Source organism: Staurois parvus, unplaced genomic scaffold, assembly GCF_062004578.1.
Source record: "Staurois parvus isolate SC_StPar_1 unplaced genomic scaffold, SC_StPar_1.0 ptg000536l, whole genome shotgun sequence".
NCBI lineage: Eukaryota > Metazoa > Chordata > Amphibia > Anura > Ranidae > Staurois > Staurois parvus.
This window is the reverse complement of record NW_028318332.1, coordinates 2,081,490-2,105,439: the sequence shown is the minus strand read 5'-3', so window position 1 is coordinate 2,105,439 and position 23,950 is coordinate 2,081,490. Positions and strand designations below refer to the sequence as shown.

General features: G+C 41.2%; 1 protein-coding gene across 1 annotated transcript in view; it reads right to left on the bottom strand.

The window, feature by feature from the left end:
• The window catches only part of ONECUT1 (one cut homeobox 1), a 71,644-nt gene that overhangs the window by 19,736 nt on the left and 27,958 nt on the right, over positions 1–23,950 (bottom strand). The window lies entirely within an intron of this gene.

Here is a 23,950-nt window from a genome sequence, read left to right as displayed (position 1 = left end):
GAGGTATGACATCATTGCACTTGGAAACACACAATGCAGCACTGAAAAGGCCTATTTATTAAAGCTGACGCAAATACCATGAATTGTCACCTATAGTGACCAGTCAGATTTCAGCTGCCATGTTCTGGGGTAGGTTGGAAAATAAAAATATATGACTGGTTGATATAAGTGACAGCCATATTCTTCTATGCCTCAGGATTTATAAATCAGCCCTAAAGGGTCAAACTACTCAGAATTGATATTTCAGATTGGGATAGATGCCAGTGGGTTAAATCATCGAGCAGCTTCACATTTATCTCTCACATACTCTGCCAGAGAGATCTAGACAGCAGAAATCACAGCATGACCCACTGCTATGGCCATTGCTAGAGAGACTTCACTCTCCCCAAGGAGTTATTCATTGTTGTTACATTAAGAAGATATTAGCACCACTGACCCTTACAGTGGTAATAAACCCAAAAGCAACAATGTATTACATTGCTGCTTACCAATTTTTAGATGTGGTGGCTGCATTAGTTTTCTTTTTACTTTTTTTCACCTGGCCAATAAGTCTGTTGTTTTTAACCACTTGCCTTCCAGAGGATTTACCCCCCTTCCTGACCAGGCCATTTTGTGCGATACAGCGATGCGTTACTTTAACTGACAATTGCACAGTCATGCAATGCTGCACCCAAATGAAATTTATGTCCATTTTCCCCCACAAATAAAGTTTTTTTCAGTGGTATTTGATTGCCTGTGCAGTTTTTATTTTTTGTGCTATAAATAAAAAATTACAGACAATTTTGAGAAAACTTTTTTTTACTTTTTGCTATTAAACATGTTCAGTAAGAAAAAATTAAAAAATTCAAATTTCATCATAAATTTAGGGCAAAACGTATTCTGCGACATGTCTTTGCTAAAAAAAAACCCCAATACGTGTAAATTAATTGGTTTATGTGAAAGTTATAGTGTCTACAAAATGGCGGTATATATACTGGCATCTAGTAATGGCGGCGATCAGCAATGGCGGCGATCAGCAACTTATAGCAGGACTGCAGGACTGTGGCGGGCATTCTGACACTGGGGGGAACTGACTTGGTGTCACTGACATCCCCAGTGACACCAATATAGTGATCCGTGCTAATAAAAAGCACTGACACTGTACTAATGGCACTGGGCATGAAGGGGTTAACATCTGGGGTGATCAAAGGGTCAACTGTGTGCTCTGTGTGTTTCATTATGGGGCTGTATGTGTGCTTCACTGTAAGCACACTGCCTTGTATGGCTCTGCTATGCAGAGCCATACAAAGCAGTGTGCAGGAGCTTGACAGGGAGATACTCGGCAATCACCGGGTGCCAGCGAATAAACACTGGCTGGGATCCACTGATTGACAGTCGAGGCCATGAATGGCAGCTTGGGTACGGTGTGTGCACGGTGTGTGCGGTCCCATACCCGGAACTGCAAAATCACGTATATATACGTGATTTTGCACATCCATTCCACCCTGTAGCAGTATTTCTGCTATAGGGAGGCACAGAACTGGTTAAAAGAACAAGCTGTCTTGCAAATGTCTCAGTTACAGGGATTAGACAAACCATTTAACTCTGACAGGGATGCTTACTGTGATCAGCTTTTATTTATTTATGGAAAACCTTTATGCTAAAAGGAAAACACTGTAACTGCTTATAAAGTATTAGCTTGAGCTTCTAAATCTGCTAGTACATCTAACACTCCCCTCCCGACTGACAATGTGAAAACAGAGGGAAAAAAGTCTAAAAGAAGAAAACTAATGCAGCCACCACACCTAAGGATTAGTAAGCTCCAATAAATTCATTTTTTGATTTTGAGTTTAATACCACTTTAAGAAGATTTAGATTTTTGCTACAGCAGTAGGAGTGAGACTTGAGGATGGTTGGAGGAGAGGGCAGAGCTGTTGTTTACAGCAGAGATATCTCACCATAGTCCCTTTAGGATATAGGAAGGCAGTAGGGTTCATTTCACTAGCTTTCGTTCACAAGCAATCAGTATTAGCAGCACTGACCCTTTGAAGGGGTTTATTCATGAAAACAGAGGTGTTGCTTGCTACAACCAAATATTTCCCTCTTCTAACTTTTCATAGAATCATATAATCTAAATTCTTATTGCTTGTTGTGGGAAACACCTTCACTTTCCTTGGTGCCTTTTGGTTTGGCTCCAGTGTAGGTCCAGGCATGGCTGTAATGCTTATGGGGTCACTAAGATGGAATGAGTGAAAAATGATATCTGGCATAAATGCTAATATTAAATAGGACACGCTGTGCATGCTAATGAAGAACACAGCTCTGAATTATTATGGGCAGTAAATTATCTTTGTTTTACAAATGGTAATTTCAATTTAGTTATGTAATGATTTATAAGCAGAGTCTCAATAAGCACATGCACATTGCAAAAATGTGCTACACAAGCTGCCTACAGTAAATCATTCTCAAGTGTGAACATCAACTATTGGGATGAAATGGCGGATTCTATTTTAGCAAGAGATAATTCAAATTCACTCGATAGCTATATTCAAAGCGGCAGCCGTGGTCAAAGAGAACATTTCAGACGTGTCCCTCCATTGATTAATTGCTCTAATAGTGCAAAAAACTCACTTGGCAATAACTACCGCAATACCTCTCATACACTATATTAGGCTCTCTGAATACAAATTGCACTTCTGGCTCTCTACTCCTGGAAGGATTCTAAGATCCAGCATGACATGTCAGTCGAAGAGCTGGAGGTTGTTTTGTGTTAGCTTTTATTTTGGGACCTACACCAAAAAATAAAACTGGAATCTAGTTGGTTGCCACAAGCATATCACCCTATTATATATAAAGTAGCTGATATTTGGATTCAAAATATGTATTTCATATATTGAAATACACAGTTAGTAAAGTTCTAAAGTACGGTACCTACCAGGCATCTAGCATTTTTTTATGCCTTTAAACTCAAATCAATGTTATGCCCAGGGTCGAACTGACAACTCATGGGGCCCCCAGGCAATAGGGGATCATGGGGCCCCTGTGTCCTTGCCCAAACTCAAAAAAGCCTATGAAAAAGGTACCAGGGGCATCTCATGGGGTCCCCTACTGCCCCCGGACCCTTGGACAGTGCCTGAGTTTCCAAATGGTCAGTCCGCCCCTGGTTATGCCTCTTACACACAATGAGAAAATCGGACGAAAAATACTGCTTTTGGACCGATTGTCCAATAATCTGATCGCTAGTACACAGATTTCATGACAGTTCATGCAAAATTATCCGAAGGGACAAGAACGGAAATGTTACTTATGATATCAGAACTAATGACTTTCATTTAATCAGTATAGTATTTACATAGTTACATAGTTGGTCTGGCTGAAAAAAGACAAAAGTCCATCCAGTTCAACCATAAAAAAAAAAGTTATGTTCCTATACCCACAGTTGATCCAGAGGAAGGCAAAAAAACCCAGCAAAGCATGATCCAATTTGCTCCTGCAGGGAAAACAATTCCTTCCTGATACCTCAAGAGGCAATCGGATATTCCCTGGATCAACTTTACCTATAAATGTTAGTGTCCAGTTATATTCTGTGTATCTAAGAAAGAATCCAGGCCTTTTTAAACGCAATCCACTGAGCTGGCCAGAACCAAGTATTTGTCTGGAACAAATCGAGTGACCAAAACTGCACATGCTCGGAAAATTTGAAATTAAAGAATATATTACAATATAACACATTACATCACTTACGATGTTGTATTCTGTTTTACGAGAATTTTCATAACTGTAGTAACATTAATTTTCAATATGAGACTAGCATGCAAAAAAACCAATCATTCATCCGATATTCTGATCGTGTGTACTAGGCATTAGTCTCTGTGACCACGCACATTAGGTGTTTAGATCTGTAAGGCTTTATGCACACTGTATGCCAATAACACTTTTTTTCTCCTACAGGAGTTTACCAGCAGAAAACCTGCGGTAAACGGACGCATTTAGCATGCGTGTTAATGCGGGTTCACACACTTTAATGCAAGATCCCGCATCTGGCTTGAATACAATCTATTGACCAGAATTCTGGCCTTTAGAGTGCATTAACGTGGGAACGTGCCTAGCATTCACAAGCGTTAATGGGCTTTAATGCGTGTTAAGGTACTTTTGAGCATTTTCTATGCTCAATAGCTCCTCTCTTGAATGCACAAGTGAATATTTAGGCTTCATTCAACCCACCATAAAAAATATACTGATTTTATTATGCATGTTATTTTCTACTACACAAGTTCCTGAATATGATCAGTAAATACTTACATAAAATTGTCCCTTTTTTCCCAATACCTGCATCTAGCATATGTGTATATGCATGTCCTCAGATTTTTGGATTTTGTGTTATGCAGTACAGAGGCCTTAGAGGCAGTTAAGTTGCATTTGAAGAGGAGCTTAGGAGTGTACTGTACCAGCGTATGCATGTCTAAACATGCATAAATGTGTGCATATGGATGTAAATTTAATCTAGTGTTTAGAATAAATGAATATGTTAGCCAGAACAATAAGTGTACTCTCGTATGCTTCTAAATGCCATACACCTGTAAATACATATAAGCATGCAAACAAAAACAGATAAATGTGCCTACGTGACTTTAGAGGCGTTTTTTTTTTTTGCCAACTTCTGGCAGCGTATTCGGTGCATAGATTCATACGCCCATATGCATGTAGCCTAACTAAAACAAGTAGACTTTGCAAGCAAGGCCAAAAGCCATTCAGCAGTACAAGCCTCATTTAAATTGCATGGAATAAACAATTGCCATGGACTGCTCAGTAGGGACCTACAAGCCTACACTGACTGCTGTGTTGTGTCCTTTCCCTGGCTGGTTGTATTGAGCGCCCTGTGTAGCACATTCTGAAGGTCTGTGTAGGATTGTGGTCTCCTATGAAATGGTGTTTGAAAATATCTCCTACTGCTGTATCTCGTTTAGATGAACATTAACCCAGAGCAAATGTAGCAATGCATTAGTTGGTTATAAATCAATCCTTCTACAAGGACACTGACAACATACCAGCCGCAGGTGGAGGACTTTCTCAGCCACAGATTCCCTATCTGTCTCCTTATCTTTGGCACAATATCAGGGAAGCTTCTCTTCTGTAAACCGAGAATAGCATTGCTCTTCTGTCTAGATACACAGTGGAGTAAATCCACTTATTTGCAGCATCTCCACAGTGTAATTTGGTGTGAAATCAAGCCAAGAGTGCAGTGATAACAAGCATATCTGAATGTTACTGTGCAATGCAGAGATCTTCCAACATGCTGGAAAATCTGCCTGACCCTATCTATAGAGAAATGGAATTAACCACTTGCTCTTCGGAAAATTTTACCCCCATCCTGATCAGGCTATTTTTTGATACTGCGTTACTTTAACTGACAATTGCGTGGTCATGCAACACTGAACCCACATTAAATTTATAGAATTTTGTTCACATATATAGAACTTTCTTTTGATGATATTTTATGGTATTTTTTGCGCTGTAAAGGAAAAAAGACTGACAATTTTGAGAAATTGTTTTTTTTTACTTTCTGCTGTACAAAATATCCAATAAAAAAATTTAAAAAAATCAAACTTCTTTGTAAATTTAGGTCAAAATGTATTCTGCCATATATTTTTGGTAAAAAAAATCCCAATAAGTGTGTATTGATTGGTTTGCGCAAAAGTTATAGCGTCTACAAACTATGGGATATATGCTGGAATTTTTATTTATTTATTTTTATTTTCTTTATACTAGTTTGGCGGCGATCAGCAACTTGTAGTGGGACTGTAATAGTACAGCAGTCAACTGACACTAACTGACACTTTGTGGAAAGCAGTGACACTAATACAGTGATCAGTGCTAATAATATACACTGACACTGTACTAATGACACTGGTTGGGAAGGGGTTAACACCTAGGGGTGATCAAAGGGTTAAGTGTGTGCCTAACAGTGCTTGTGTGTGTACTTTTTACTAAGGGATGTGCTGGTTTTGCAGGGTAACAAAAATCAGCACATCCCCACTGACAGGGCAGAGCTCTGTATTGTTTACATACACAGAACTCTGTCCTGTCAGCCTCTTTGCTGATCACTGGGTCCCGGCTGTCAATCATTGGGTGGGACCCTCTGATCTGCTTGTGCTGTGTCTAATCACAGCTCAGCCGGGGTGGCACTTGCGTACTAGGTACGTGATCCAGCGCAGGAAAGCTGCCTTTCCACAGCACATGTAAGTGATATGGTCAGTAAGTGGTTAAAGCTGAACTCCAGGCACTGAAATGTAATTTAAATATACTTCTCAATAACCACTAAGGATATAAATGTACGTTGTGTGTACCAAATGCTTTTGCAAACCAGTTATTACCTTGAAAAGTAGCATATATATATATAATCTCTGTTGTGTACATAGCCTGTGCTGTGTTGTGTACATAGCTCCACTCCAGGGGCAGGCTGACCATTTGGAAACTTGGGCCCTGCTCGAGGGCCCGGGGTCAGTAGGGGGCCCCATGAGATGCCCCTGGTACCTTTTTCATAGGCTTTTTTGAGTTTGGGCAAGGACACAGGGGCCCCATGATCCCCTATTGCCCGGGGGCCCCATGAGTTGTCAGTCCGCCCCTGCTCCACTCACTACAGGCTGCCTGCAGAAAACTACAGGAAGGGGCAGAGACAAGACCAGTCGCTCTGCACAAGGAGAGCAGCAGTGACTGGTCTTTATTACAGGAAGTTTCTGCACAGAGGAAAAGTTTAACACTGGATTACTCTGCAGATATGGAAGAAATACACAAGGCACATCAAGATCCAAATATATTTGCTTATTCCGGAGTTCAGCTTTAAGTTTTGTATGACATATTGATATGGAACAGAAGGTCTGCCAGTTTATGGCCAAGAACACATGATGCAGCACATGTGGTACCAATATATACAAGAAGAACCTCATCCCTGTCACTATTATTTATACTTACTATTTTAACCCCCATCATTAAAAACCTCAGAAGCTACAAAAACATAAGATCAGAACAATTCTAAATCAAAAGTATCACAAAACTATCCCTCAGTTAGAGATCAATTCACTATACAAAAGGCTAAATAAACTGGCTTCAATAAATCCCTTTTTGATATAAACACTGACCTTAGCATGCATTAAAGAAATTGACAAGTTATCTATATGGAAGCTGCCATTGAGCACTTGGATTTGAAGGCATAGCTTCAGAGTCAACATTTCCTTTCTTTACTACTTAGTGGGGTACTGACCTGGAGCAAGCATGTATATAGCAAATGACGGGACACCTAATAGGTACATTATTGGTCAGTAGATCGCTAAGTAGTGAAGAAGGATAAGGATGGTGGCTCCAGAATGTAAGCCTTTCATTGCCCTCATTTTTCTGTCCTGCAGATTCTCTTTATAGTTGACAACACGACAACCGGGCACACCCCACCCCAGCAGCATGGGGGGGCCACAGTCAGCCACCGCCACCCACCACAACACCTCCCCTGTGAAACACCATCCACCACCGTCGCTCACCATAACAGCCCCCCCCCCCCCCTCTGCAACCACTCGATTCTAGCACTGACCTTTGAAGCAGCCAGCTATCCCTGCAGCATCCAGCAATGCGCTGCCTCAGCTTTGCATGGCAGAGCTCTGGCAGTCTCCATCCATTCCACTTGTGTCACTTCTTCTGGGGGGGAGGCACCACCCCCTCGAAAATTGCCGCCCAAGGCGAGCGCCTTGTTTGCCTCACAGTAAATACACTGCTGGCCACAGGCATGTCTTATCCTCCAAAGTCTGTTTTGTGAGACTGATGCATGAACATACTCTTCACAGACCAGTGTGAAGATGCTGGTCTTCTTTTTTGGAGCAATAGCAAATGTTTGTAAAAATATCACCTCTTCTATGAATACATATCACTAGCACCATACTGAATATATTTGCCAAATTATTCTCACCTTTTCTCATCAAGTGAGCAACAATAGCTTCCATACAGATAACCTCACAAGTTCTTTTGGTTGCAGGAATCCTTTGTTATTTCACCAATACGATGTGGAAATGAATTGGTTTCTCAGCTACCTTTTTCCCATTTATCAATCTTGACTATTTCTTGTGTCAATATGTTCAAATAGCAACAGCTACGGAGCAGTTGTAGTGAAGCTCAGACTCTGATAACTGGAAATGGACATTTTTCCATGCAATCACCATACAGTTTCTACGGTTCTGCCAAGATGTATATTTTGGTTTTGTAAATTGATTCACCGTACCCATCGAATACCTCAAATTTTAAGCTATGATAAGCTTATCCAACTGCATAATATACAGATCAAGGATGCACTACATGAAATTAAAATAACAGTTAAGCTGGCCATTGACGGGTCATTTTTTTCATTCAGCTAGCAGGCTGAACAAAGAAAAATGAGGAGATTTCCTCCATCCACAAAAGTGAGGTGGATGAAGGAATCTTCCCCATAGAGACATTGTATCCTGACTCTCCATGGTCAGAATACAATTATCAGTGGCTGCAGCTGATCTAGCAATTGACCTCTGTTGAACAGGAATGGCCATACATGGACTGAAATTCAGCCAATCCCTTTTGAACTAGCCAAATTTAGATCCCTCTATGGCCAGCTTTAAACATAAATATGCAACTTAAAGAGACACCAGGTCAGTGTAAATTCCACCAATTGATCACTTTACATTCTCCATTTTCCCTGGCCTCTCCTGAATACCTAGTGCTTCTTTCTTTGAGGGACCATCTTCTCTCATGGTGCAGTGCTAGGGTCTATCGCTAGGCCCAATCACTGTCACCTGATGGGTAAAGGGAAGGAGAAGGGGGGAGATATTGGCGCTTCCTCACCAGTGAAAATGAAATAAAATCTCAAATTTGGGTTATCACCAAAACAGGAATATAGGGGAAATCTTCCAATGAGAACACCAGTTTTGGTGACCTTGATGACAACCAGGGATTCCCTGACCTTGACTATTAAGTAAGTAAAAAATTCCCTGACCTTGAAGGGGTTTCTTCTTTTATTTATATCACTTACCAGCTTATTTAGAAAAAGTGTGCTAACATGATACTGTCTTGTTGTCCATAGCAAGAAATCATAATCCTATTTTTAATTTCAATTTATGGACTATAAAAATATAAATAGGAAACTGATTGGTTGCCCTGGCCACCAAAACCTTTCTAGAACTTTTTTTATACACAGGCCTGTTATTTTTTATTGCAAATATCCAAGCAAGAGGTAACAGACTGCTTGGTTTGCATAGAGAATAGTGGCTTGAACAGGCTATGAAACAAGAACATGAGAAAAAGACTATAACTGTAAATTACCTGCTCTGTGGAGAGTCTTATGACTCTTCTGTGCAGGAGAGGACTGACAGCTCATGGGGCCTCCAGGCAATAGGGGATCATGGGGCCCCTGTGTCCTTGACCACACTCAAAGCGTACCCAAAAAAGCCTATAAAAAGGTACCAGGGGCATTTCATGGGGTCCCGTACTGACCCTGGGCTCTAATGGTCAGTCCGCCCCTGCTTCTGTGTTATCCACATCGGTTGAGACAAGTGGAAGGAAACATAAATTCAGACCATGCATCGCCCCTTTTAACCTGTTATGTATTGTTGCTGCAAAGTGTAAAAAGGATGCTTCACTGAACTGTAGAGCTATATGAACATGAAAGTGTCACAATACACTAGAGCAAGGATTGTTAGTACATATCAGTATGTCAGATCTGACCTATTAAAATTTGACAACACTATGTGAGAACATATCATCTGTCACTGTGTCAGAATACAGTATGTAAGGAGACAACATTCCCCGCACATACACCACATCAGGATGTCTGTGGGCCGAAGGTCATCTGGTTGTTAGTAGCTCTGTGGGAGGAAGTACAAGTTGCAGGCCTTGTTAAATATAGGTTTACTATGCAATGCAAATGGGATTATTTAAAAACTTGGGAGGAGGGAAAACACAAATATGATACCAATAACAAGCAATCAGATGCTTGTTTTCTGTATCTATACTGTATTAGAAAAATAAATTTGACTCATTGGGGTTGTTTTACTAAAAGGCAAATGGGTTGTTCCCTTTGCAAGGGAATTTCCCCTGAGCTTAGTGCAGCATTTCTCAACCATTTTTTAGTTGCAGCACCCTTAAAAAGTATGCAAAAACCTACAGCTGGCCAAACATTAATCATTTATTTTCATTCAATCAAAAAACGTAAAAAAAATTACCTATGTCCTCCATCCACACATTTAATGTGGATTCGGGGAATCACTCCTGCTGTGCTATTATATTCTGATGGGGGGGGAGACTTCTCCACCATCAGAGCACAATGATCAATGTTGCCTGCTATAGACAGTGGCACTGATCATTCTGGAAAAACGGATAGGATGGTTGGACAGAAGTTGATCAGTAGATTGACTTCTGTACAACCAGCCTGCCCACACATGCATCGATATTCGGCTAGTCCTTCCTGAACCTTCTGAATTTTGGTCCATGCATAGCCGCCTTAAGGCACCTCAGTCTCAAATGTAAAAAGCATAAATGTTACTTATCAATGGGCAACCTGTGCCTGGGATAATACACACAACTGCCTTGATTAAATTAACTACACATCAGCAGCCTCCCTTCACATCAAATGACCTCATCACATCAGAGCCCACCCATCACATCAGAGCCCCCCCTTCACATCAGAGGTCCTTCAATCACATCAGAGTCCACCTTTCACATCAGAGCCCCCAACTGATCACAGAGTCCCACCATCAGAAAGCCCCCCAGTCACACAGTCCCTTCTTCACATCAGAGTCCTACCTTTTGTCTCCAACAGCACAGCAGATGGTAGGAAGTGGAGGAAGTTGGGAGGGGGTGGACTTCAATCTTCTCATGCATTCCACCTGCCGTGGACCAGAGTCATTATTTGCTATAGTGAAAGTGATCTGGCCACAATCATTTATCATTGAATTATGCCATGCTTCCTGACCCTAGAGTGGTGGTTGTCAACTTATAAGCTAAAGGGAGCCTCAAATTGGCCCCTGGCATCACGAAAGGGCCGCACATAATTTATGTAATGCTTGACAGCACTGTCAAAAAGTGCAGGCATAATAGAGGAAATGAGGGTCAGAGAGTGTGGACATACTATATTCCTGAGTGGGAATATGCTGCAGCAGACAATATGAAACTGGGAACATGTTACATGATATTAGTAGAGATCAATGCTATCACCTTAATCAATGTTCCCACTACAAACTGCTGAGGTCCACACATCATATACCAAAGGGCCACAGGTTGGGTGCCTGAACTCTGGAGCATCATGGATTGTTATGGTGCTGGCGGCTGGCCCACCAACACCATGGTAACTCATGATGCTGATTCAGGGCAAACCGGGTCCCCTCCTTGAGGTACCCCATGGGAAGTCATATGACACCCCAGGGTGCTGAAGCATCCTGACTGAAAAATACTGGCTAAAAAATGTGGTGAAAATTCACTTTGCAAAGAGTACCTAATCACATAGAAGGAAAATTTAAAAAACTAGTTTTCCTTGCACATTACTAAATGATGGAAATAAACTAAGCGAAAATTGTCTTGCGAAGTGAGCAGCCTATGTGCCTATAGTAAATCAACCCCACTGTATTTTGTGATTGTATAACCAAACATGGTTACTCATCACATTTGAAAGTATCATACATTTGAGCAGAGACAAGATGATGAGATGTTTTACTGGAAACCGCAAAGTATTAGAGTCCTTGCTAATAATTTCAGCGTGTAGAAGCTAATGTGAACCGAACATAAAGGTAATTTGAATGGCATAGGCAATGTCTAAATGTGGTTTCACCGTTCGGCCTCTTGATATACTATTCTAACAATCATTTAAAGGCTTTATTGAACTGCCCTTAAGCATAAAATGAGCTATGAATTAGAGGTGCAAATTAGAATATCTGCCTGCAGTTTATTTGACTCGATGTTTACAAAGCAGATCCAGCGAAAGAATGCAACGTACAGCTGTTTGGCTTGTACTGCGCAGTGCCACACTGCAGATGTTTGGACACGATGGGACTGAAATAATGATGCTGCAGCTTTATGCAAATACAGAAGCTGATCACACTGGATAGCGAAAAGGTCACAGATGTAATTAGCTGCTGTTTATATTTTGAGAGGCATCCTGGAAGGTGTCAAGACCTCAATATAGGTTCTTTGTACCTATCAGCTCCCCCCCACCCCCTGCCTGGAGTTCCATTGTTAGAAATCTCTGGGGACATTTTGAAGCACTAAGAAATGTGCTAGATTTAACTCGATCCCTTTGGCTTATCAGTTGGATTAGTTTCCAGTGTTCGCCTTTTTTTATTGCACTTTACGTTATGGATCTTTTATTTTTGTAGGGACACTGTGCTGTTTGAATCCATATTAAAGATAGCATAGATAACAAACAGATGTGAAAAAAAAAACAACAGTTTAATGTTCGGAACGGCAGCATAGTATTATAACTAATATCAACATTATTCAAAACCACAAGATGATGTAGTGGAATATTTTTCCAGTAATGTCCTTTTACATCAGACAAGCAGTTGTAGGTTAAATGGCGTATTAAAGCAAGACATCTTGCTAAATGCAGGAACTATATTGAACCCTACTTTGAAAGGTGCAATAAAAGCTCCCGCCCCCAATTAGCAGAACTCTGGGGGGTTCTATTACTGTAACTGCTACCGGTTGGAAGCAGCTTGACCTGATAGTCATTAATTGGTGTCCTAGATGTCACAGCCAGGCACTTGAATGTCACATTCTGCCAACGTCAGCTGTCATCCTATTGGACAAGCCTCAATGAATAGTGTCATCAATATATAGTCATTTAGAAACTGTAGACGGCACATGTCAGTAGTGTAAGGCTACTGTCATCAGAACCAGATTTTTGCCTAAAAAAACACGAGGTTAAGCAATGAAACAAAAGTTTGACGGTGAAACTAACTCAACTACTATCTTTAAAGTTCTCTTAATAAACCAGTCTTCAATCAGCAGATCCTTTATCGGTAACAGTGAAAGATCTGATATGTCCTTTCTCCAATTGATCAACAGCTGCCTGATACCAACTTGTGTGCCATGATGAAGCTTTTCTATCCTTGGCAAGCCACCAATTTCTCAAAACATTCTACAATTGTGTAATAAGTTTTCAGAGTTTGCTTTTTTTTTAAAACAAAGGATGTTAGTTACTAACGATCGTTGTTGGCCTATTGTTACAACATTACGTTACTGACAACATTTCAATTAGTTTATGGCAAAAAGGTAATAAGCAATTTTATTTTTATTTTGAGTTTTATAGATTTTAACAGATCTGTAAAGTGTCCATTTATTGTTCCAAATATCATACTGCCTTTTCCAATATAAAGATCTATGTATGTGGGCTTATTGATAGATTTAAGTATGCATGACATTGAGTTTCTATTGATATCCAGATCTTTTGTGTTATTTATGCTAACATGTTTCTGAATAAATCCATAGAAGTATTCTATCTTACAGCAAAGTAAATAACCTTCTGTTCACACTGTCACTGATTAGTCTTTTATGGTTCCTGCTGAAATGCTGAGGCTTGCAAATGTATCGATAACATCTCTGAAACCTATTTCCATTAAAAGCCAGGATAGAAACTGAAAATGGCAAACTACATATAACCCATTTGTGTATATATATATATATATATATATATATATATATATATACACACAAGGTGGTAACAAAATGTTTCAAGACTAGTTTTGTAACACACCACCAGATGGCAGCACAAGGCTGCACGCACAGTCACAGGAATTGCTGACCTTCATAAGTCAGTGTGCCAAAAGATATCATCCTGTGTACATTGGGAGCTGTGCAACTGGTGCTATTCTGACCACATGGTTTACCACGTCTGCTATTTCATCATAGACAGTAAGTTAGAACAAAGAGCAAACTTGAAATTCTGCGTGACACCCGGAAGTTTCGTCAGCGGTAATCATCCTGAAGGAAGGGTCATTGACGGCATTCTGACAAAGTTCTTGGCAGACTTCAACACGCTGTTCCTTCTGCTCCTGGGTCAGCAGCCTGGGGACGAGCTTGGCAGCATCATGGCACATGTTCAAATCACAAGTCAGCAGGGGTGGACTGACCATTCGGGCACTAGGGCACTGCCCGAGGGCCTGGGGTTAGTAGGGGCCCCATGAGATGCCCCTGGTATCTTTCATAGGCTTTTTTGGGTGTGGTTTGAGTGTGGGCGAGCACACAGGGGCCCCATGATTTCCTATTTCCCGGGGGCCCCATGAGTTGTCAGTCTGCCTCTGCACATGAGGCTTGCCTTGGACTGTTCCAAATGATACACCAACAATGGCAGCAAAGTTGTGGATTGTTCTCCAATGATCATCATGCACAAGTTGCCAAATGGTTTCGACATTTTCAGGTGTTGAGCTAGTTGAAGGTCTTCCTGATCTCTCATTGTCTTCCAGTGATGTTCTTCCACTCCTGAAGCACGCGTGCCACTCAAAACACCTTGGACGATTAATTGCAGCATTGCCGTAAACTCGCCAAATCGTGTCAAACATCTCTGTGGCAGATTTGCCCCATTTTATGCAGAATTTCACGTTTGCTCTTTGTTCTATCTATATACAACAACCACAGTAAAAAGAATACTCTGGCTTATTTGCGGGAAAATACAGATATGCAAATGAAATAAACCTAGTAAGTTGCACCTGTTTATCTGCAGTCCTTTCTTACATCCATTCAAGTCTAGAATTTATAAAGATTTTCTGAGCTGTCAGGAAACAGGGGGCGGGGAGCTGAAGTTACACTCTGCAGAGCTCAGTGAAGGGACTTCTGAGAGCTGATTAGAGAGAAGCGACACACCCCACTTCACAGAGCACCCAGGAAGAGAGCTGAGGCTGTCAATTGCAGGCTGTGTGCTGGAGATCTCTCCCCGTCATTTTTTTTCTCTTGGTGTTAACAAAACTTGTCAGAAGTGACTCCTGCAGATAGCAGAGGAACAGGGCAACGGACAGAAATTATACTTAGCTCTCTGGATTGAGACAAGCTTTGTTCATATTTCCTGTCTGAGGTTTACAGCCAATTTAAAGTATCCAAAGCCAAACGTTTTTAAATTTTATTTTAAATAGTGTAGGGAAAGTTTAAAACCCTGAAAGGTTTTTTTGCCATCTGTGCCATTGAAAATATGTCCCTCCACAGTGAGGGTAATTGCCCACTTAGATAGTGGTTACTCAAACAGCTGTCCTCATTGGAAGATTTCTCATCCTGTTCTGTAATAGCTCACTTTCATACAAACAGAGAAGCTGCGTCTCCCTAATGTGGGCATAGACAGCAATAAAAAACTGACAAGGGGTTTAAATCCTTATCAATCTACAACCCCCTGCCCCCCCGGCCAGGAAAAAAACTTTCCTATTCCAAAAATATATTGGGGGAATATTACTAAAACCAGAGCACTCAGAATCTGGTGCAGCTGTGCATAGGTGGCCAGTTTCTAACCTCAGCCTATTCAATTAAGTTTTGACAGTGCAACCTGGAAGCTGATTGGTTTCTATGCAGAGCTGCACCACAATTTTCACCATGAAGTTTTAGTAAATAACCCTAATTAATTGCTCCAATAGTAGGGGATCTTTGAGGTTTATTTACTGAAGGAGTAGAAAGTTCAATTAGCTGAGTAAAACTATATTCACTTAAAGTATAAGTAAAGGCAGAACTTTTTTTAATTTTGGATAGAGTGGGGAGGAATTAGAACACCCGTTTTAATTGTTATTTCTGTCCCCGTTAGGGAGATTCATCCTCTCTATTTGTGCTTGTTTGCTGTTATCATCAAAAGTGAAAGTAAAAGAAAATCCCAAATTTTGGGTTGTACCCAAAACTGTAAAAGAGAGGAAATCTTCCAATGGGGACAATAGTTCTGGTGACCTTGGGGCTTGGACAATGGATTCCCTTAATTTGCAGGGATTTTCCGCTTCCTGTTTTGGCTATGGAACAGGAAGTGAAGATAAATCTCACCAGTGGGCCACAAATGGCAAAAAAAATAACCCCACGGGTTATAACCCTCCCTTGAATGGAAAAAAGTTAAACTTTAACAATTACCCAATCGTGTGGAAATGTATTTTTCTTCAAATTCCCTTGCATACGATTGGATATTTAAAGATAAAGTATAACTAAAGGCAGAACTTAGAATTAGGCAGAGTGGAGAGGGATTGGAACATCTGTCAATTTTTGTTACTTCTGTGCCCCCATTAGGAAGATTCACCCTCTCTATGTGTCCTGTTTACCAATATCATTGAAACTGAAAGCAAAGAAAATCCCAAATTTTGGGTTGTCCCCAGAAAAATAAGGGGGATGTTGAGGGGAAATCTTCCAATGGGGACACTAGTTCTGGTGACCTGGGAGTCCCCAAGGAAATACCTTAATTTGCAGAGATTTTCTGTCACTTCCTGTTTGGCTGTGGAACAGGAAGTAAATGGGAAATTTCTGAAAAGGGACACAGATATGAAAAAAAACACGGGCTGGGTGAAGTGTCTGGGTGACTTACAGCAACATATCAGGGTACTTCCATTTATTTTCTTACCTGCAGCAAAAGAAACACAGTTGGAATCCTGTTGGCTGCTGCGGGCAATGTTGATAGTTGCACTTTCAGGCATACTAAATGGGGCCTATTGCAGTATTTATTGATACTGAAGTGAAATGAACACACTTACGTTAGTGTCAATAGGCACATAATGACCGCACATATAACCTGGGATTTTGTATTCTGCAGCCAACTGTGCATGCAGGCCTTTTGGCTTCAATCTTTGTATAAAGCTCAGTACAGGCCCCCCTTGGCAGTGACAGTGTTAAGCTGAGAAGTCATGTCCTCACTGGGCATGATGTCTGCTCTACAAAGGGAAGCGAGGTTGTCAAGGAAACCATCTCCAGGCTCTGATGACCGATACTGTTGTTTATAGTAATTTCACCACATCATTTATTAAATCTCTTCATTAAATGAACTCATTGCACGGAATTTCCAACATTTGAATCTTATGTAAAGACATTGTGTAGGAACCAGTGAAATTCTAAATCAGAACCAGCATTTTTCCTCCTCTGATGTTTATAATAGATATATGATGACCCACCTCCTGCTCACCTCAGGTCCCCTGTAACATCCTCATGCGGTGCTGTCAACCTACATTTGACACTGCAGAATTTACAGACAGCCTTGTTTGTACACAAACGAAGCCAAGGTCTCCGGGATAATGATTTCAAATAGCATCTGGTGAAAAACTGTTCCATCAATGACTATTATTATAAGTTATGGTGGCCATACATGGCCTGATCTCTTCAAGCAAGGTTCCCACATGAGGCCTCCTTTACATACAACAAAGGATGCTTATGGCCACCAGCCCTTGTTTTCACACACAAAGTTGTCCAGCATGTTTGGAAACGTCAAAGCAAAAGGCTCTGACTCTTCCCTCATTAAAGATCTTAATTAAAAGTATGCCACTGAGGTTGCAACATAAGTTGGTGAGCATTATGGTGGGTTCAAAGACAAGTGGATGTCTCTGTGAAGAAATATACCTGTCTATGGTTATATTTTATATATCTGGCTTTACTAAAAGTTGTTTTTCAAGTCCACATTAAAGCTGCCATTTTGTGGGATGACCCAGAATTTTGTCTCTAAAATTTCTTAGACATTTTCCAACATTAACAATTTGCTGGAGAATTGATAAAATATATTTTGTTGAGTACTACTCACAATGGCTGTTAGTACTGTGGTAAGGAGAGGTATTCCTTCATGTGGTATTACAAACGAAAAACAAAAATGTAATAAATTGCAGCTTACCAATAACTCAAAGTGGTCCAGCCAATAACATACTTGCTGTTTTAAAGTGGTAATAAATTCATTCATTTAAAAAAGCGCTGACAGGCTTTTTATAACAGAATAGACCCTAGAGGTCTCCTCTGTCATCAATGTCCCCTCTACCTGTCAGCAGGTATTGTGATCTGAACTGTACATGCGCAGCTCAGACCACATTTATGGCCTGCTCTGGGTGCCATGGCAATGGGACTGGCACACACATGCTCGGGAGTGATGTCACTTTGGCCCAGCCAATCAAGAGGCTGAAAATACAAAACCTAGAAGGAAGACCAGGTGAAGATGGAAGCTCCGGGAAGAGCCCTGACAGCGCATCTCTGGAGGGCTCTGTTTGTAGGTAAGTCTGTCATATTGTACTAGTATGCAGTGCATACTAGCACAATATGACTTAAAGTGATTTTGACTTGGGTGTCCCAATAGCAAGCTGCTTGCTATATGGGCACTAGATAGTGGAGAGGGGCCAGCAGGGGACCCAAGAAAAGGACTATCGGTGCTGTTCTGTGCAAAACCATTACACAGAGCAGGTAATTATGACATGTTTGTTATTTATAAAAAACAAAAAATGCAAAGATTCCCTCATCCAGGCTAAACAATGTGAACGGAAGAATCTCTTACTGCTTGCCACTGTATTCTGATAGCCGGCACCCGTGGCTGGTACAATACTTGACCAGTTGCAGCTGATTGGCTGCAGTCACTGTGTGGCCAACTTTTCACAGGAATCAGTCAAAATTCTAACCATGTATGGTCAGCTTAAGGCAGATCCAGAAATCAGATCCAGCATTTGTGATAAAAAATATTGCTGCCTCTATGTGCACGTGTAATTGCAAACTATAAAAGAGACAAAGTTGAATAAATAACACACAGTGATAAGAGGCTGTACATTACAGTGACCTCTTTCACATGAATGCCAAGTCCTGTATACTTCTGTATCAATGCTGTAATATTGCAATATGCCACTTCAAGGTTGTGTTGGAATCTCTGTGTACTGTATAGGTGCTTGTCAGTAACACAGGTCAATGGCAATATAATATTAGTACATATGGCGACAAGCTAAAATGTATGTAAGTGCTTCCCACCTGTATGGCAGTCCTTATACTGCTTGACATGCATAAAGCAGTTGTAAACTAATTTGTTTTTTCCCTAAAATAAAACACATGTTACTCTTACCTGCTCTGTGCAGTGGTATTGCAGAGAGGCCCTGAACCTCCTCTTCTGGAGTCCTCCACAGGCGTTCTTGGCTCTTCCTCTTCTCCACGTGCTACCATAGGAAACTGCTTCTTATTGTGGCACACATGTGAGCTCACTCCTGAGTTGGGCTGTGCTTGTCTATAGACACACACAACATGGCTTGGCCCCACCCCTGCTCCTTCCTCACAGGATCTGACTGACAGCAACAGGAGCCAATGGCTTTCACTGCTTTCAGCCAAGCCTGTGACAGTGGGGAGAGAAAACCCGCAGCACAGCAGTGGATCGATACAGGATTCAGGTAAGTATTTGGGGGGAAAAACAGGCACTGAAAACTTTTTACCTTAATGCATAAAATGCATTAATGTAAAAACCTTATTACTTTAGAACCGCTTTAACTGCTCGGTGCTGCTTCCCGTCTGCTGTCTATAGGCTATTGACAGGTGAGAATCAGCGCAGATGTGGGCTAACATACCTGTACGTCAGCCCACATTGAAGGCTCTTGTGCGGCTTACAGAGCCAGCCAGCCCCAGTGACCCTGATCACTGCCCCAGTGTAGTCCTAATAAAACATGCAGCCAGCACTTGTCACCTATCCCAGTGCTCACAAAAACAATGCCATACACCATACCAATGTCTTGATCACCACCATACCAGTGTCCTAACCACCGCCATACCCCATACCAGCGCCGTGATCACTGCCATATTTCATACCAGCATCCTGATCACCATCATACACCATACCAGCGCTATAATCACCACCATATGCCATACCAACACCCTGATCCCTGCCTTACCTCATACCAGCATTCTAATCACCGCCATGCACCATACCAATACTCTGATCACCCCATATGCCATACCAGCATTCTGATCACCGCCATACCCCATACCAGCTCCCTGATCACCGCCATACCCCATACCAGTTCCCTGATCACCGCCATACCCCATACCAGCTCCCTGATCACCCCATGTGTTATACCAGTGTCTGGGTCACCACCATACACTGTACCAACAACTTGATCATTGCCATACCCCATACCAGCATCCCGATCAATGCTATACCGCATACCACCACCATAGCTCATGCCAACATCCTGATCACCATCATACCTCATGCCAGTGGACGGCATTTTAGGGTCTCAACTGACCAATTTTCAGATATATATTCCATAGTTTGTATACTCTATAATTTTCACATAGACTAAAAAATATACACTGTTTTGGGTTATTTTTACCCCAAAACTGTAGCAGAATTGGCCTTAATGTATGAAGAAAGATTTTTTATTTGTAAAATTTTATAACAAATATAAGCAAAAAAAGTTTTTTTTTCAAAAGTTTCGGTATTTTTTCATTTGTATAGCAAAAAATAAAAAACTCAGTGGTGATCAAATACCATCAAAAGAAAGCTCTATTTGTGTGGAAAAAATGATAAAAATGATAAAAAAATTTAATTTGGTGTCGCAAGACAGCGCAATTGTCATTCAAAATTGGCCTGGACTGGAAGGGGGTAGAAGTTCTGGACTTGAAGTGGATAATATATAACTAAGGCAAAATTATTATTTTTTGGATAAAGTTAGGGGGTTTATAACCCTTGTAAGTTTCTTTGCCATCTGTGTCTTAGTGAGGAGATTTCAGTTCACTTCCTGTCCCCTTGCCAAAACAGGAAATGTGAGGGAATTCCGAGGTGTCATCAAGGTCACCAGAACTAGTATTCCCATTGAAAAGATTTCCCCTCTATTACTGTTTTTGGTGTCAACCCAGGATTTGGGATTTTACTTGCACTTTCGATGAGAGGATGAATCTCCTAATAAAAACTGGCAGAAAAAAACAAAACATCTATTGCTCTCAGGAAGGGAGTTCGACTCCCGAAACACGTTAGCACTTTATCCAAGGCCGCATGCTATCCACGATTGGCACCTTAGACTTCTTGTCTCTGTTTTTATGACCTTTATGGCTTGTGAGTATGTTTTTGCATCTTTTTAATACACTTTTGTTTTTTCTGTTAATGCACGAGGAGAGTGCGCCCTGTTTTGTTTTTTTCTGCTAGTATCAAGATTCCCCAATCTATCAAGGGCGGCACCTCAGCAAGTGCACTATTCCATTTTGAGTGCAGCAAGAGAGATTTGAGCGCCGGTTTCTGGGTACTGTTGGAGCAATAAAAACTTACAGGTTTTCTAATCCTTCTCAGCGCTATCCAAAACTAAAAAGAAAAAAAGGTTTGCCTTTAGTCACACTTTAATTGGAACATGACAGTGCTCTGACTGCTTTGTATATTAATGGGCTATGACAGTCCTCAAGCTTATTGAATCATTTTGGAGAAAGGTCTGGTCTTATTCTTAAAGTGACGCTAAACAATATCTTTATTCTCCAAAACTCATTCATACACATGCACTACTTAAAGGCCCTGCAATTCCATTGGCCATAGGAACCTATGGGTGATGTCACCACAACCAGCCATCTCTCCCCTGCAGTCGGCTGATGGCCGACACAGGGGATCATGTGACCAGAATGGAGCGGCCTGAAAATAGATAAGTATATACATCTCTCTTAGCATCCCCCTGCTCAAGCTTTTCTATAGCTCAAAAGGGATGCTCTTTCTCTCAGGCACAAATATTGTAGGTTGTAGAATTCTTTAATATTTTTAAGAATTAAGTAGATGTGACCCTACATAGATGTAATCTTTGCAGAGTTTGATCTTTTATTTTAATACAGTATTACATGCTTGGTTCAAATGGTTTTTAAGAGCAGTAGCATAACAAAATCATTCTGCTAATCATTACCTGTAGTCAGAGTCTGCCAGCCCCAAAAATCTTTATCTGACTATACAGGAAATGTTCACACAGTCTGCAATGATGAAAGTTTGTTTAATGTTAAACTCCAGCCAAAGGAATTTTCTTAGTTTTGGATATAGTATAAGAAGGGTTAGATCATCTGCCAGGTTATTTATTGCTGCCACTGCCCCCCTTTGTGGAAACTTCCCATCATTTTTCAGTCCCAGTGACACCCAGGGCATTGCCGTGAGCTGATCTTCTTGATTTTCCCCTCTAGAATGCATTCACAATATATTTCTATGGATAATCCATTAGTGCCACCTACCACTAGTAGATTTGCCCGAGTGTCACTGCAGCAAAAACCAAGTGGAAATCTATCCAACAGAAACAAAGAGCACCTGTTTGCTTTAAGCATTTATCTAAATTAAATGTATTAGCATCTACACAGTAGGTTTTTCATTTTTAAGGTGCAAAGTGAACATTTTTTTTAAACTTTTAAAATGATGCTGGACTATAATGCAGGGAAAGTGTATTTCTCAGCACCTTGTTTTAGTGTATTTATCTGTGTGTTACACACTCCTGACCCCTGCACTCCGCTCAGAGCGCAGGAGTGTGTAACACACAGAGTGTAAGGATCAGGAGTGTATAAGGCACAGAGTGCAGGGATCAGTAGTGTATAAGACACAGAGGCTAGGGGTCAGGAGTGCATAAGGCACAGAGTGCAGGGATCAGGAGTGTATAAGACACAGAGTGCAGGGATCAGGAGTGTATACGACACAGAGCGCAGGGATCAGGAGTGTATAAGACACAGAGTACAGGGATCAGGAGTGTATAAGACACAGAGTACAGGGATCAGGAGTGTATAAGACACAGAGTGCAGGGATCAGGAGTGTATAAGACACAGAGACTAGGGATCAGTAGTGTATAAGACACAGAGTGCAGGGATCAGGAGTGTATAAGGCACAGAGTGCAGGGATCAGGAGTGTATAAGGCACAGAGTGCAGGGATCAGGAGTGTATAAGACACAGAGACTAGGGATCAGTAGTGTATAAGACACAGAGTGCAGGGATCAGGAGTGTATAAGGCACAGAGTGCAGGGATCAGGAGTGTATAAGGCACAGAGTGCAGGGATCAGGAGTGTATAAGGCACAGAGTGCAGGGATCAGGAGTGTATAAGGCACAGAGTGCAGGATCAGGAGTGTATAAGGCACAGAGTGCAGGGATCAGGAGTGTATAAGGCACAGAGTGCAGGGATCAGGAGTGTATAAGGCACAGAGTGCAGGGATCAGGAGTGTATAAGACACAGAGACTAGGGGTCAGGAGTGAGTAACATCTAAGGTACAGCAGCCAAGAGTGCAAGAGAGCGTATCACACAAAGTGCAGTAGTTAGGAGTGCATAACACATTCCTAGAGTCTGGGGTCAGGCATGTGGAATGCACAAAGTGTAGAAGTCAGGTGTGCGAATGGCAGACTGTGTAGTCTGGAGTAGGCGACAAAAAAGAGTGCAGTGGTCAGAAATGCTAACATGCAGTGTGCAGGAGTCAGAATTGCTTAACACACAAGTTGCAGCTTTCAGGTGTATGTAATGCAAAGAGTGCATGGTGTCAGTAGTGTGTAATGCACAGAGTGCAGGGGTTAGGAGTGCATAATACACTAAGAGCAGTGATCAGAAGAGGGTATCCTTCCCTCAGCTGTGACACAGCAGTGCCTTAAATTTTTGCTAGAAATGCCCATGGAAATCTGATTTACTGAGGGGTAATAAAAATATGGCTGGATTCATACTTTGCGTTATGAAAATGCATGCTGTTTAGTGTGTTTTTTTAACACGTATTACAGCAAGCATTGTTGTGCATTTGTGCATTTTATTACCACATGTCAATGAGTTTTTTCTGCTTTTCCCTGCATTAATTTTGTCTATTCTTGCCTAAAATAACTAAGAAAATAGTCTCTGTCTGCTGTATAAAAATGCAGTAAAACACACTATAGGTGCGTTATACTGCATTAAAATTTTTTATATTGGCCCCAAAGGGGTATATTGACATAAATGCATGCAGACTGTGTTTTCTGTAATTCCCTGCAGTGCAGAGCAGAGATATGACCAAGCCTGACTGATTGTGTGACAATTCCGTGTTTACTGCGTTATCCTGCAGTAGATG